The following is a 13,955-nucleotide window of genomic DNA, read 5'->3' as shown; positions in this document are numbered from 1 at the left end:
CACTCTATTCCTTGCCCTCCTTTCACCCTCCTGCATGTTCAGGCCCCGATCACACAAAATCTTTTTCACTCCATCTTTCCACCTCCAATTTGGTCTCCCTCTTCTCCTCGTTCCCTCCACCTCCGACACATATATCCTCTTGGTCAATCTTTCCTCATTCATTCTCTCCATGTGCCCAAACCATTTCAAAACATCCTCTTCTGCTCTGTCAACCACGCTCTTTTTATTTCCACACATCTCTCTTATCCTTACGTTACTTACTCGATCAAACCACCTCACACCACACAATGTCCTCAAACATCTCATTTACAGCTCATCCATCCTCCTGCGCACAACTCTATCCATAGCCCACGCCTCGCAACCATTCAACATTGTTGGAACCACTATTCCTTCAAACATACCCATTTTTGCTTTCGGAGATAATGTTCTCGACTTCCACACATTCTTCAAGGCTCCCAGGATTTTCGCCCCCTCCCCCACCCTATGATCCACTTCCGCATCCATGGTTCCATCCGCTGCCAGATCCACTCCCAGATATCTAAAACACTTTACTTCCTCCAGTTTTTCTTCATTCAAACTTACCTCCCAATTGACTTGACCCTCAACCCTACTGTACCTAATAACCTTGCTCTTATTCACATTTACTCTTAACTCTATTCTTTCACACACTTTACCAAACTCAGTCACCAGATTCTGCCGTTTCTCACATGAATCAGCCAACAGCGCTGTATCATCAGCGAACAACAACTGACTCATTTCCCAAGCTCTCTCATCTCCAACTGACTTCATACTTGCCCCTCTTTCCAAAACTCTTGCATTCACCTCCCTAACAACCCCATCCATAAACAAATTAAACAACAATGTAGACATCACAACCCCCTGCCGTAAACCTACATTCACTGAGAACCAATCACTTTCCTCTCTTCCTACACGTACACATGTGGGAGGCAAGTTGAGTGGTGTAATGAAGAAGGAAGATTATTAGTGAAAGAAAAGAGAGAGGCATTTCGACGATTTTTGCAGGAAAAAAATGCAAATGAGTAGAAGATGTATAAAGGAAAGAGGCAGGAGGTCAAGTGAAAGGTGCAAGAGGTGAAAAAGAGGGCAAATGAGAGTTGGGGTGAGAGAGTATCATTAAATTTCAGGGAGAATAAAAAGATGGTCTGGAAGGAGGTAAATAAAGTGCGTAAGACAAGGGAGCAAATGGGAACTTCACTGAAGGGGGCTAACGGGGAGGTAATAACAAGTAGTGGTGATGTGAGAAGGAGATGGAGTGAGTATTTTCAAGGTTTGTTGAATGTGTTTGATGATAGAGTGGCAGATATAGAGTGTTTTGGTCGAGGTGGTGTGCAAAGTGAGAGGGTTAGGAAAAATGATTTGGTAAACAGATAAGACGTAGTAAAAGCTTTGCGGAAGATGAAAGCCGGCAAGGCAATACGTTTGGATGGTATTACAGTGGATTTTATTAAAAAGGGGGGTGACTGTATTGTTGACTGGTTGGTAAGGTTATTTAATGTATGTATGATTCATGGTGAGGTGCCTGAGGATTGGCGGTGTATGTATGATTCATGGTGAGGTGCCTGAGGATTGGCGGAATACTTGCATAGTGCCATTGTACATAGGTAAAGGGGACAAAGGTGGGTGCTCAAAAAACAGAGGTATAAGTTTGTTGACTATTCCTGTTAAAATATATGGGAGGGTATCGATTGAGAGGGTGAAGGCATGTACAGAGCATCAGATTGGGGAAGAGCAGTGTGGTTTCAGAAGTGGTGGAGGATGTGTGGATCAGGTGTTTGCTTTGAAGAATGTATGTGAGAAATACTTAGAAAAGCAAATGGATTTTTATGTAGCATTTATGGATCTGGAGAAGGCATATGGTAGAATTGATGGAGATGCTCTGTGGAAGGTATTAAGAATATATGGTGTGGAAGGGAAGTTGTTAGAAGCAGTGAAAAGTTTTTATCGAGGATGTAAGGCATTTGTACGTGTAGGAAGAGTGGAAAGTGATTGGTTCTCAGTGAATGTAGGTTTGCGGCAGGGGTGTGTGATGTCTTCATGGTTGCTTAATTTGTTTATAGATGGGTTTGTTAGGGAGGTGAATGCAAGAGTTTTGGAAATAGGGGCAAGTGAATGTAGGTTTGCGGCAGGGGTGTGTGATGTCTTCATGGTTGTTTAATTTGTTTATAGATGGGTTTGTTAGGGAGGTGAATGCAAGAGTTTTGGAAATAGGGGCAAGTCTGTTTTGGATGAGAGAGCTTGGGAAGTAAGTCAGTTGTTGTTTGCTGATGATACAGCGCTGGTGGCTGATTCATGTGAGAAACTGCAGAAGCTGGTGACTTGAGTTTGGTAAAGTGTGTGAAAGAAGAAATTAAGAATAAATGTGAATAAGAGGAAAGTTGTTAGGTACAGTAGGATTTAGGGTCAAGTCATTAGGAGGTAAGTTTGAATGGAGAAAAACTGGAGGAAGTAAAGTGTTTTAGATATCTGGGAGTGGATATGGCAGCGGATGGAACCATGGAAGTGGAAGTTAATCATAGGGTTGGGGAGGGGGCGAGAATGTTGGGAGCCTTGAAGAATGTTCGGAAGTCGAGAACATTATCTCGGAAAGCAAAAATGGGTATGTTTGAAGGAATAGTGGTTCCAACAATGTTGTATGGTTGCGAGGCGTGGGCTATGGATAGAGTTGTGCGCAGGAGGGTGGATGTGCTGGAAATGAGATGTTTGAGGACAATATGTGGTGTGAGGTGGTTTGATCGAGTAAGTAATGTAAGGGTAAGAGAGATGTGTGGACATAAAAAGAGCGTTGTTGAGAGAGCAGAAGAGGGTGTTTTTAAATGGTTTGGGCACATGGAGAGGATGAGTGAGGAAAGGTTGACCAAGAGGATATATGTGTCGGAGGTGGAGGGAACGAGAGGTGGGAGACCAAATTGGAGGTGGAAAGATGGAGTGAAAAAGATTTTGAGTGATCGGGGCCTGAACATGCAGGAGGGTGAAAGGCAGGCAGGTAATAGAGTGAACTGGATCGATGTGGTATCCCGGGGTCGACGTGTTGTCAATGGATTGAATCAGGGCATGTGAAGCGTCTGAGGTAAACCATGGAAAGTTCTGTGGGGCCTGAATGTGGAAAGGGAGCTGTGGTTTCGGGCATTAACACATGACAGCTAGAGACAGTGTGAACGAATTGGGCCTTTGTTGTCTTTTCCTAGCGCTACCTCGCACACATGAGGAGGGAGGGGGATGTTATTCCATGTGTGGCGAGGTGGCGATGGTAATAAATAGAGGCAGACAGTATGAATTATGTATATGTGTATATGTCTTTGTTTGTATAGATATGTGTACATTGAGATGTATAGGTATGTATATTTGCGTGTGTGAACGTGTATGTATATACATGTGTATGGGCGTGGGTTGGGCCATTTCTTTCGTCTGTTTCCTTGCGCTACCTCGCAAACGCGGGAGACAGCGACAAAGGAAAAATAGATAAATAAATTAATAAAAAAAAATATATATATATATATATATATATATATATATATATATATATATATATATATATATATATATATATATATATATATATATATATATATAAATACGAATACAGAAATTCCATGAATGGTTCCCTCAGACAACTGCTAAACATCATTTTCTCCCCTTAATTGTTAAAGGATTAACAAACAACGAGACATTTCACAAAATCTATATCTACAAAACACAGAATATGATATATGGAATCAGATACAGAGTTTTGTTTCCTTATAGTGTAGGTTTTTTTATTGACTTGATGAAACTAAAAAGAAATGAAAATCAAATTCGTCATATGTTGGATAGATAAAGGATCTCCAGACAATATCATAAGACTTTATCATTTCTCTTATCATTCATTGCCATGCTTTCCTTGCTGCAGAAGACTGTGAAATGGGCTGGACCTTTGGTAAGACTACACCAAAATTGACCGGGTATCGAATCAAACTACTGTAAAGTGGTCCTTGCCCTGGGTCAGATTACTGTAAACTAGACTTTATCCAGGTTCACCCACCTATAACATGAGCTTTGCACTCTGTCAGACTACTATAGGATAGATTTTACCTTTGTCAGTCTACTATAAAATGGAATCTACCTTGGGTCAGACAAATGAAAACTGGAAACTGGGCTTAATTTTGCACCAGACACCTTTAAATTGGCTTCTATCTTTGGTCAGACCACTATAAACTAGACTATGAATTGATTCATACTATTAAAAATGTGACTCTACTTACGTAATACGTTTTTACGCACTCTCCAGACTGTTCATGAGTCATGCTGATATAAAGTTTCATTTGATTTTAAGTTGATAATATGACTACTTCAACTCACTTCTGATCTTGGTTTAATGACATGAAGATCGGGTTGAAAAACGGAGGTAAGTGAGGAGAACGTTATCCATAATGCTAAAAGTTATGATTTTTTGTATAGATAACGGATGAACGACAGGTACCTCAACAACTGATGGACATAGGTTCGCTGCTGTTATTAATGTCAAGTATCGAAGTCGAGTAAATAGATATCCAAAATATAATAATACTTCTAGCTAAGACCAATACCGCAGGTAACGATACAAACTCAATCGATTCCAGCTAAACTGAGGCACCGTACAACGCTCACACACACATCTTATTTTAAGCCATTTTCTTCTGTTACGTCCAAGTTTTGTCTTCACGCTTCCTTCGTTCAACCAGCGTTTTACCCACCTCCACACAGTTGTCGGGTTTCTGCCATACTCTCTGGCAATGGCACGGTAAGACATCCCGGTCATCCACACATGCACGATATTCATGCGCTCAGACACATGTGTTCTCTTGTAATTATTACGCTTGTCCATGTTCTTTTATATATCTGTAAGATTAAAACATTATTTCACTCTATACAACAAGTGTGGGAGGCAAGTTGTTAGAAGCAGTGAAAAGTTTTTATTGAGGATGTAAGGCATGTGTACTAGTAGGAAGAGAGGAAAGTGATTGGTTCTCAGTGAATGTTGGTTTGCGGCAGAGGTGCGTGATGTCTCCATGGTTGTTAAATCTATCTATAAATAGTGTTGTTAGGGAGGTGAATGCAAGAGTTTTGGTAAGAATGGCAAGTATGCAGTCTGTTGTGGATGAGAGAGCTTGGGAAGTGAGTCAGTTGTTGTTCGCTGATGATACAGCGCTGGTGGCCGATTCGGGTGAGAAACTGCAGAAGCCGGTGACTGAGTTTAGTAAAGTTTGTGAAAGAAGAAAGTTGAGAGCAAATGTGGATGAGAACAAGGTTATTAAGTACTGTAGGGTTGAGGGACAAGTCAATTGGGAGGTAAGTATGAATGGAGAGAAAGTGGAGGAAGTGAAGTGTTTTAAATATCTGGGAGTGGATTTGGCAGAGGATAGAACCGCGGAAGCAGAAATGAATCATAGGGTGGGGGAGGGGGCAAAAGTTGTGGGAGCGTTGAAAATGTGCGGAAGTCGAGAACGTTATCTCGGAAAGCAAAAATAAATATGTTTGAAGAAATAGTGGTTTCAAAAATGTTATATGTTTGGGAGGCGTGGGCTATAGATACAGTTGTGTGGAGGAGGATGGATGTGCTGGAAAAGAGATGTTTGAGGACTATGTGTGGTGTGAGGTGGTTTGATCGAGTAAGTAATGTAAGTTTAAGAGAGATGTGTGGAAATAAAAAGAGCGTGGTTGAGAGAACAGAAGAGGGTGTTTTGAAATGGTTTGGTCACAAGGAGAGAATGAGTGAGGAAAGATTGACCAAGAGGATATATGTGTCGGAGGTGGAGGGAACGAGGAGAAGTGGGAGACCTAATTGGAGGTGGAAAGAGGGACTGAAAAAGATTTTGAGTGATCGGGGCCTGAACATGCAGGAGGGTGAAAGGCGGGCAAGGAACAGAGTGAATTGGATCGATGTGGTATACTGGGGTCGACGTGCTGTCAATGGATTGAATCAGGGCATGTGAAGCGTCTGGGGTAAACCATGGAAAGTTGTGTGGGGCCTGGATGTGGAAAGGGAGGTGTGGTTTCGGGCATTATTGCATGACAGCTAGAGACTGAGTGTGAACGAATGTGGCGTTTGCTTTCTTTTCCTAGCGCTACCTCGCACACATGAGGGGGGAGGGGGATGGTATTCCATGTGTGGCGAGGTGGCGATGGGAATGAATAAAGGCAGACAGTGTATGATGTCTCCATGGTTGTTGATTTTTTATGGATAGTGTTGTTAGGGAGGTGAATGCAAGAGTTTTGATAAGAGGGTCATGTATGCAGTTTGTTGTGGAATAGAGAGCTTTGGAGGTAAGTCAGTTGTTGTTCACTGATGATACAGCGCTGGTAGCTGATTCGGGTGAGAAATTGGAGAAGATCTTGACTGAGTTATGTATAGTGTGTGAAAGGAGAAAGCTGAGAGTAAATGTGAATAAGACCAAGATTATTAGGTACTGTAGGGTTGAGGGACAAGTCAACTGGGAGGTAAGTATGAATGGAGAGAAAGAGGAGGAAGTGAAGTGTTTTAGATATCTGGGAGTTGATTTGGCAGCGGATGGAACCATGGAAGTGGAAGTGAATCATAGGGTGGGGAAGGGGAAAAGTTCTGGGAGCGTTGAAAAATGCGTGGAAGGCGAGAACGTTATCTTGGAAAGCGAAAATGAGTATGTATGAAGGAATAGTGGTTCCAACAATGTTATATGGTTGAGAGGTGTTGGCTATAGATAGAGTTGTGTGAATGAGGGTGGATGTGCTGGAAGTGAGATATTTGAGGACAAGATATGGTGTGAGGTGGTTTGATCGAGTAAGTAACGAAAGGGTAAGAGAGATGTGTGGTAATAAAAGGTGTCTGGTTCAGAGAGCAGAAGAGTGTGTTTTGAAATGTTTTTGTCACATCGAAAGAATGAGTGAGGAGAGATTGGGATAGAGGATATATATGTCAGAGGTGGAGGTAACGAGGAGATTTGGGAGACCAAATTTGAGGTGGAAAGATGGAGTGAGAAAGATTTTGAGTGATTGGGGCCTGAACACATTAAAGGATTTAAGCAACTTGGCGAGTAAGTGAAATTATTATTAGAATGGACAACTAAAAGATTCTTTGTGTCAAGGGGAGGTTTGGGCTCAACTCTATAAAATGATTTCTTTTCTAACTTAAGGGATTTATCAGTGAAAGATTTAGGGTACTTGAACTTAGATCCAATAGAATATATCTTCTCAAATTCATCATCAATATACTCTGGACTGCAAATACGTAATGCCCTAAGGACCATAGATTGAAACGATGATAATTTAACTCTGTCATGTTGAGATGAGTAATAATTGATATATGAGCATACATTGGTAGGTTTTCTGTATATGTTAAACTTAAATATGTTTGTCTATGGATCATGCAATCTATAGAAGGTAAAATACCATTATTTTCATTTTCTATAGTAAATTGTTAAGTAAATTGTAAATTGTTAAGTAAGGGTAGAAATATTTGTAAATCTTCATTTGTTGGCCAAACACAAAGGCTATCATCTATATACCTAAATCAGATTGCATTAGAAGGCAAAATATCCTTTAGTAATTTTGTTTAAGAAGACTCCATATAAAGATTACTTAGTACAGGTTACGGAGGGTTACTCGTAGCTATACCAAGTTTTTGAGCATAATAACGTCCATTGAATTGAAATGCACAGTGTTTTATACACAATTTTATCAGTTCAGTGAAAACAGACTTCGAAATAGGTAAATGAATATCATCCAATACATCAGACGAATATTCTAAAAGGTTATCAACTGGAACTTTTGTGAAAAGTAAGGAAATATCAGAACTAACCAGTTTAAAATCAAAATCAACATCGATATTGTTAAGATTGTTGAACAAATCTACTTTGTTCATGATATTAGAATTTGATATTTTACCCACCAAATAGCTTGATAGAGAAATTAACCATTTTGAGATTTTTTATGTAATGCAGCCTACTAAACTCACTATAGGTCTTGTTGAAAATTTTTATTTATGTGTTTTGATAAGTCCATACATATATGGCAATAAAAAGGAAAAACATGACAAGCTTTTGAAAAGAAAACCATTACCTTTCAACAACAACGTCATTTCTTCATTGAAATGGGAATTAACTGCTTCTAGGTGATTCTTACTAAGTATAGATTACGCCAGAAAATTCTCCTGGGTGCATCTATAAAGTACCATGTAGAAATTGTAATAAGTTTTCTGTTTGGCAGACTGATAAAGATCTTTCTGTTAGACTTAAGCAACATATATGTAGTATAAGAACGGGCCAAGAATCAAATACCTTGCTTAATCAAGTTAAAAACTATGATCATTTCATTGACAGGACTAATGCCATCTCAGTTATTAACTCTAACTCTGCTACCACGAGAAATATCATTGAATCTTCTATTATTGAATACACATAGAATAATAATCTTAATAATAGTAAGGGTTTATACAAATTAGATAACTTTATTGTTGATAAAATTTGTAAAATGATAATTTTATGATACTCTCGTTGTCTGTCTTGGACAATCGCATGTTTACCATAGGCGTCCTAGCTACGTCTCTACGTTGTACATCTATTGATTGTACATATATATACATATATATATATATATATATATATATATATATATATATATATATATATATATATATATATATATATATATATATATATATATATATATATATATATATTATCCCTGGGGATAGGGGAGAAAGAATACTTCTCACGTATTCCCTGCGTGTCGTAGAAGGCGACTAAAAGGGGAGGGAGCGGGTGGCTGGAAATCCTCCCTTCTCTTGTACAAAGGCAAAGGGGATAAGAGTGAGTGCTCAGATTACAGAGGTATAAGTTTGTTGAGTATTCCTGGTAAATTATATGGGAGGGTATTGATTGAGAGGGTGAAGGCATGTACAGAGCATCAGATTTGCGAAGAGCAGTGTGGTTTCAGAAGTGGTAGAGGATGTGTGGATCAGGTGTTTGCTCTGAAGAATGTATGTGAGAAATACTTAGAAAAGCAAATGGATTTGTATGTAGCATTTATGGATCTGGAGAAAGCATATGACAGAGTTGATAGAGATGCTCTGTGGAAGGTATTAAGAATATATGGTGTGGGAGGCAAGTTGTTAGAAGCAGTGAAAAGTTTTTATCGAGGATGTAAGGCATGTGTGCGTGTAGGAAGAGAAGAAAGTGATTGGTTCTCAGTGAATGTAGGTTTGCGGCAGGGGTTTGTGATGTCTCCATGGTTGTTTAATTTGTTTATGGACGGGGTTGTTAGAGAGGTGAATGCAAGAGGTTTGGAAAGAGGGGCAAGTATGAAGTCTGTTGTGGATGAGAGAGCTTGGGAAGTGAGTCAGTTGTTGTTCGCTGATGATACAGCGCTGGTGGCTGATTCAGGTGGGAAACAGCAGAAGCTGGTGACTGAGTTTGGTAAGGTGTGTGAAAGAAGAAAGTTAAGTGTAAATGTGAATAAGAGCAAGGTTATTAGTTACAGTAGGGTTGAGGGTCAAGTCAATTGGGAGGTAAGTTGGAATGGAGAAAAACTGAAGGAAGTAAAGTGTTTTGGATATCTGGGAGTGGATATGGCAGCGGATGGAACCATGGAAGCGGAAGTGAATCATAGGATGGGGGAAAGGGCGAAAATCCTGGGAGCCTTGAAGAATGTGTGGAAGTCGCGAACATTATCTCGGAAAGCAAAAATGGGTATGTTTGAAGGAATAGTGGTTCCAACAATGTTGTATGGTTGCGAGGCGTGGGCTCTAGATAGAGTTGTTCGAAGGAGGGTGGATGTGCTGGAAATGAGATGTTTGAGTACAATGTGTGGTGTGAAGTGGTTTGATCGAGTAAGTAATGTAAGGGTAAGAGAGATGTGTGGAAATAAAAAGAGCGTGGCTGAGAGAGCAGAAGAGGGTGTTTTGAAATGGTTTGGGCACATGGAGAGAATGAGTGAGGAAAGATTGACCAAGAGGATATATGTGTCGGAGGTGGAGGGAACGAGGAGAAGTGGGAGATCTAATTGGAGGTGGAAAGATGGAGTGAAAAAGATTTTGAGTGATCGGGGCCTGAACATGCAGGAGGGTGAAAGGCGTGCAAGAAATAGAGTGAATTGGATCGATGTGGTATACCGGGGTTGACGTGCTGTCAGTGAATTGAATCAGGGCATGTGAAGCGTCTGGGGTAAACCATGGAAAGTTGTGTGGGGCCTGGATGTGGAAAGGGAGCTGTGGTTTCAGGTATTATTGCATGACAGCTAGAGACTGAGTGTGAACGAATGGGGCCTTTGTTGTCTTTTCCTAGCGCTACCTCGCACACATGAGGGGGGAGGGGGATGGTATTCCATATGTGGCGAGGTGGCGATGGGAATGAATAAAGGCAGACAGTGTGAATTGTGTGCATGGGTATATATGTATGTGTCTCTGTGTGTATATATATGTGTATATTGAGATGTATAGGTATGTATATTTGCGTGTGTGGACGTGTATGTATATACATGTGTATGGGGGTGGGTTGGGCCTTTTCTTTCGTCTGTTTCCTTGCGCTACCTCGCAAACGCGGGAGACAGCGACAAAGCAAAATAAATAAATATAATATATATATATATATATATATATATATATTTTATTTTTTTTTTCATACTATTCGCCATTTCCCGCGATAGCGAGGTAGCGTTAAGAACAGAGGACTGGGCCTTTTTTGGAATATCCTCACCTGGCCCCCTCTGTTCCTTCTTTTGGAAAATTAAAAAAAAAAAAAAAAAAAAAAATATATATATATAAAATAGTGAAAAGTTTTTATCGAGGATGTAAGGCATGTGTACGTGTAGGAAGAGAGGAAAGTGATTGGTTCTCAGTGAATGTAGGTTTGCGGCAGGGGTGTGTGATGTCTCCATGGTTGTTTAATTTGTTTATGGATGGGGTTGTTAGGGAGGTAAATGCAAGAGTCTTGGAAAGAGGGGCAAGTATGAAGTCTGTTGGGGATGAGAGAGCTTGGGAAGTGAGTCAGTTGTTGTTCGCTGATGATACAGCGCTGGTGGCGGATTCATGTGAGAAACTGCAGAAGCTGGTGACGGAGTTTGGTAAAGTGTGTGAAGAAGAAAGTTAAGAGTAAATGTGAATAAGAGCAAGGTTATTAGGTACAGTAGGGTTGAGGGTCAAGTCAATTGGGAGGTGAGTTTGAATGGTGAAAAACTGGAGGAAGTGAAGTGTTTTAGATATCTGGGAGTGGATCTGTCAGCGGATGGAACCATGGAAGCGGAAGTGGATCATAGGGTGGGGGAGGGGGCGAAAATTTTGGGAGCCTTGAAAAATGTGTGGAAGTCGAGAACATTATCCCGGAAAGCAAAAATGGGTATGTTTGAAGGAATAGTAGTTCCAACAATGTTGTATGGTTGCGAGGCGTGGGCTATGGATAGAGTTGTGCGCAGGAGGATGGATGTGCTGGAAATGAGATGTTTGAGGACAATGTGTGGTGTGAGGTGGTTTGATCGAGTAAGTAACGTAAGGGTAAGAGAGATGTGTGGAAATAAAAAGAGCGTGGTTGAGAGAGCAGAAGAGGGTGTTTTAAAATGGTTTGGGCACATGGAGAGAATGAGTGAGGAAAGATTGACCAAGAGGATATATGTGTCGGAGGTGGAGGGAACGAGGAGAAGAGGGAGACCAAATTGGAGGTGGAAAGATGGAGTGAAAAAGATTTTGTGTGATCGGGGCCTGAACATGCAGGAGGGTGAAAGGAGGGCAAGGAATAGAGTGAATTGGAGCGATGTGGTATACAGGGGTTGACGTGCTGTCAGTGATTGAATCAAGGCATGTGAAGCGTCTGGGGTAAACCATGGAAAGTTGTGTGGGGCCTGGATGTGGAAAGGGAGCTGTGGTTTCAGGTATTATTGCATGACAGCTAGAGACTGAGTGTGAACGAATGGGGCCTTTGTTGTCTTTTCCTAGCGCTACCTCGCACACATGAGGGGGGAGGGGGATGGTATTCCATATGTGGCGAGGTGGCGATGGGAATGAATAAAGGCAGGACAGTGTGAATTGTGTGCATGGGTATATATGTATGTGTCTCTGTGTGTATATATATGTGTATATTGAGATGTATAGGTATGTATATTTGCGTGTGTGGACGTGTATGTATATACATGTGTATGGGGGTGGGTTGGGCCTTTTCTTTCGTCTGTTTCCTTGCGCTACCTCGCAAACGCGGGAGACAGCGACAAAGCAAAATAAATAAATATAATATATATATATATATATATATATATATATTTTATTTTTTTTTTTCATACTATTCGCCATTTCCCGCGATAGCGAGGTAGCGTTAAGAACAGAGGACTGGGCCTTTTTTGGAATATCCTCACCTGGCCCCCTCTGTTCCTTCTTTTGGAAAATTAAAAAAAAAAAAAAAAAAAAAAATATATATATATATAAAATAGTGAAAAGTTTTTATCGAGGATGTAAGGCATGTGTACGTGTAGGAAGAGAGGAAAGTGATTGGTTCTCAGTGAATGTAGGTTTGCGGCAGGGGTGTGTGATGTCTCCATGGTTGTTTAATTTGTTTATGGATGGGGTTGTTAGGGAGGTAAATGCAAGAGTCTTGGAAAGAGGGGCAAGTATGAAGTCTGTTGGGGATGAGAGAGCTTGGGAAGTGAGTCAGTTGTTGTTCGCTGATGATACAGCGCTGGTGGCGGATTCATGTGAGAAACTGCAGAAGCTGGTGACGGAGTTTGGTAAAGTGTGTGGAAGAAGAAAGTTAAGAGTAAATGTGAATAAGAGCAAGGTTATTAGGTACAGTAGGGTTGAGGGTCAAGTCAATTGGGAGGTGAGTTTGAATGGTGAAAAACTGGAGGAAGTGAAGTGTTTTAGATATCTGGGAGTGGATCTGTCAGCGGATGGAACCATGGAAGCGGAAGTGGATCATAGGGTGGGGGAGGGGGCGAAAATTTTGGGAGCCTTGAAAAATGTGTGGAAGTCGAGAACATTATCCCGGAAAGCAAAAATGGGTATGTTTGAAGGAATAGTAGTTCCAACAATGTTGTATGGTTGCGAGGCGTGGGCTATGGATAGAGTTGTGCGCAGGAGGATGGATGTGCTGGAAATGAGATGTTTGAGGACAATGTGTGGTGTGAGGTGGTTTGATCGAGTAAGTAACGTAAGGGTAAGAGAGATGTGTGGAAATAAAAAGAGCGTGGTTGAGAGAGCAGAAGAGGGTGTTTTAAAATGGTTTGGGCACATGGAGAGAATGAGTGAGGAAAGATTGACCAAGAGGATATATGTGTCGGAGGTGGAGGGAACGAGGAGAAGAGGGAGACCAAATTGGAGGTGGAAAGATGGAGTGAAAAAGATTTTGTGTGATCGGGGCCTGAACATGCAGGAGGGTGAAAGGAGGGCAAGGAATAGAGTGAATTGGAGCGATGTGGTATACAGGGGTTGACGTGCTGTCAGTGGATTGAATCAAGGCATGTGAAGCGTCCGGGGTAAACCATGGAAAGCTGTGTAGGTATGTATATTTGTGTGTGTGGACGTGTGTATGTACATGTGTATGGGGGGGGTTGGGCCATTTCTTTCGTCTGTTTCCTTGCGCTACCTCGCAAACGCGGGAGACAGCGACAAAGTATAAAAAAAAAAAAAAAAAAAAATATATATATATATATATATATATATATATATATATATATATATATATATATATATATATATATATATATATATATATATATATATATATATATATATATATATATATATATATATATATATATATATATATATATATATATATATATATATATATATATATATATATATATATATATATATATATATATATATATATATATATATATATATATATATATACAGGGAAAGAATGCAGATGATTGGGATTTGTACACTATCAGCAAGTTCAAGGAAAGTCTTAGGAAGCTTATGATATCGAGATTGCTGCCAAGGTATGACGTCGATTCCT

Source organism: Panulirus ornatus, chromosome 30, assembly GCF_036320965.1.
Source record: "Panulirus ornatus isolate Po-2019 chromosome 30, ASM3632096v1, whole genome shotgun sequence".
Classification (NCBI taxonomy): domain Eukaryota; kingdom Metazoa; phylum Arthropoda; class Malacostraca; order Decapoda; family Palinuridae; genus Panulirus; species Panulirus ornatus.
This window is presented reverse-complemented; position numbering follows the sequence as displayed.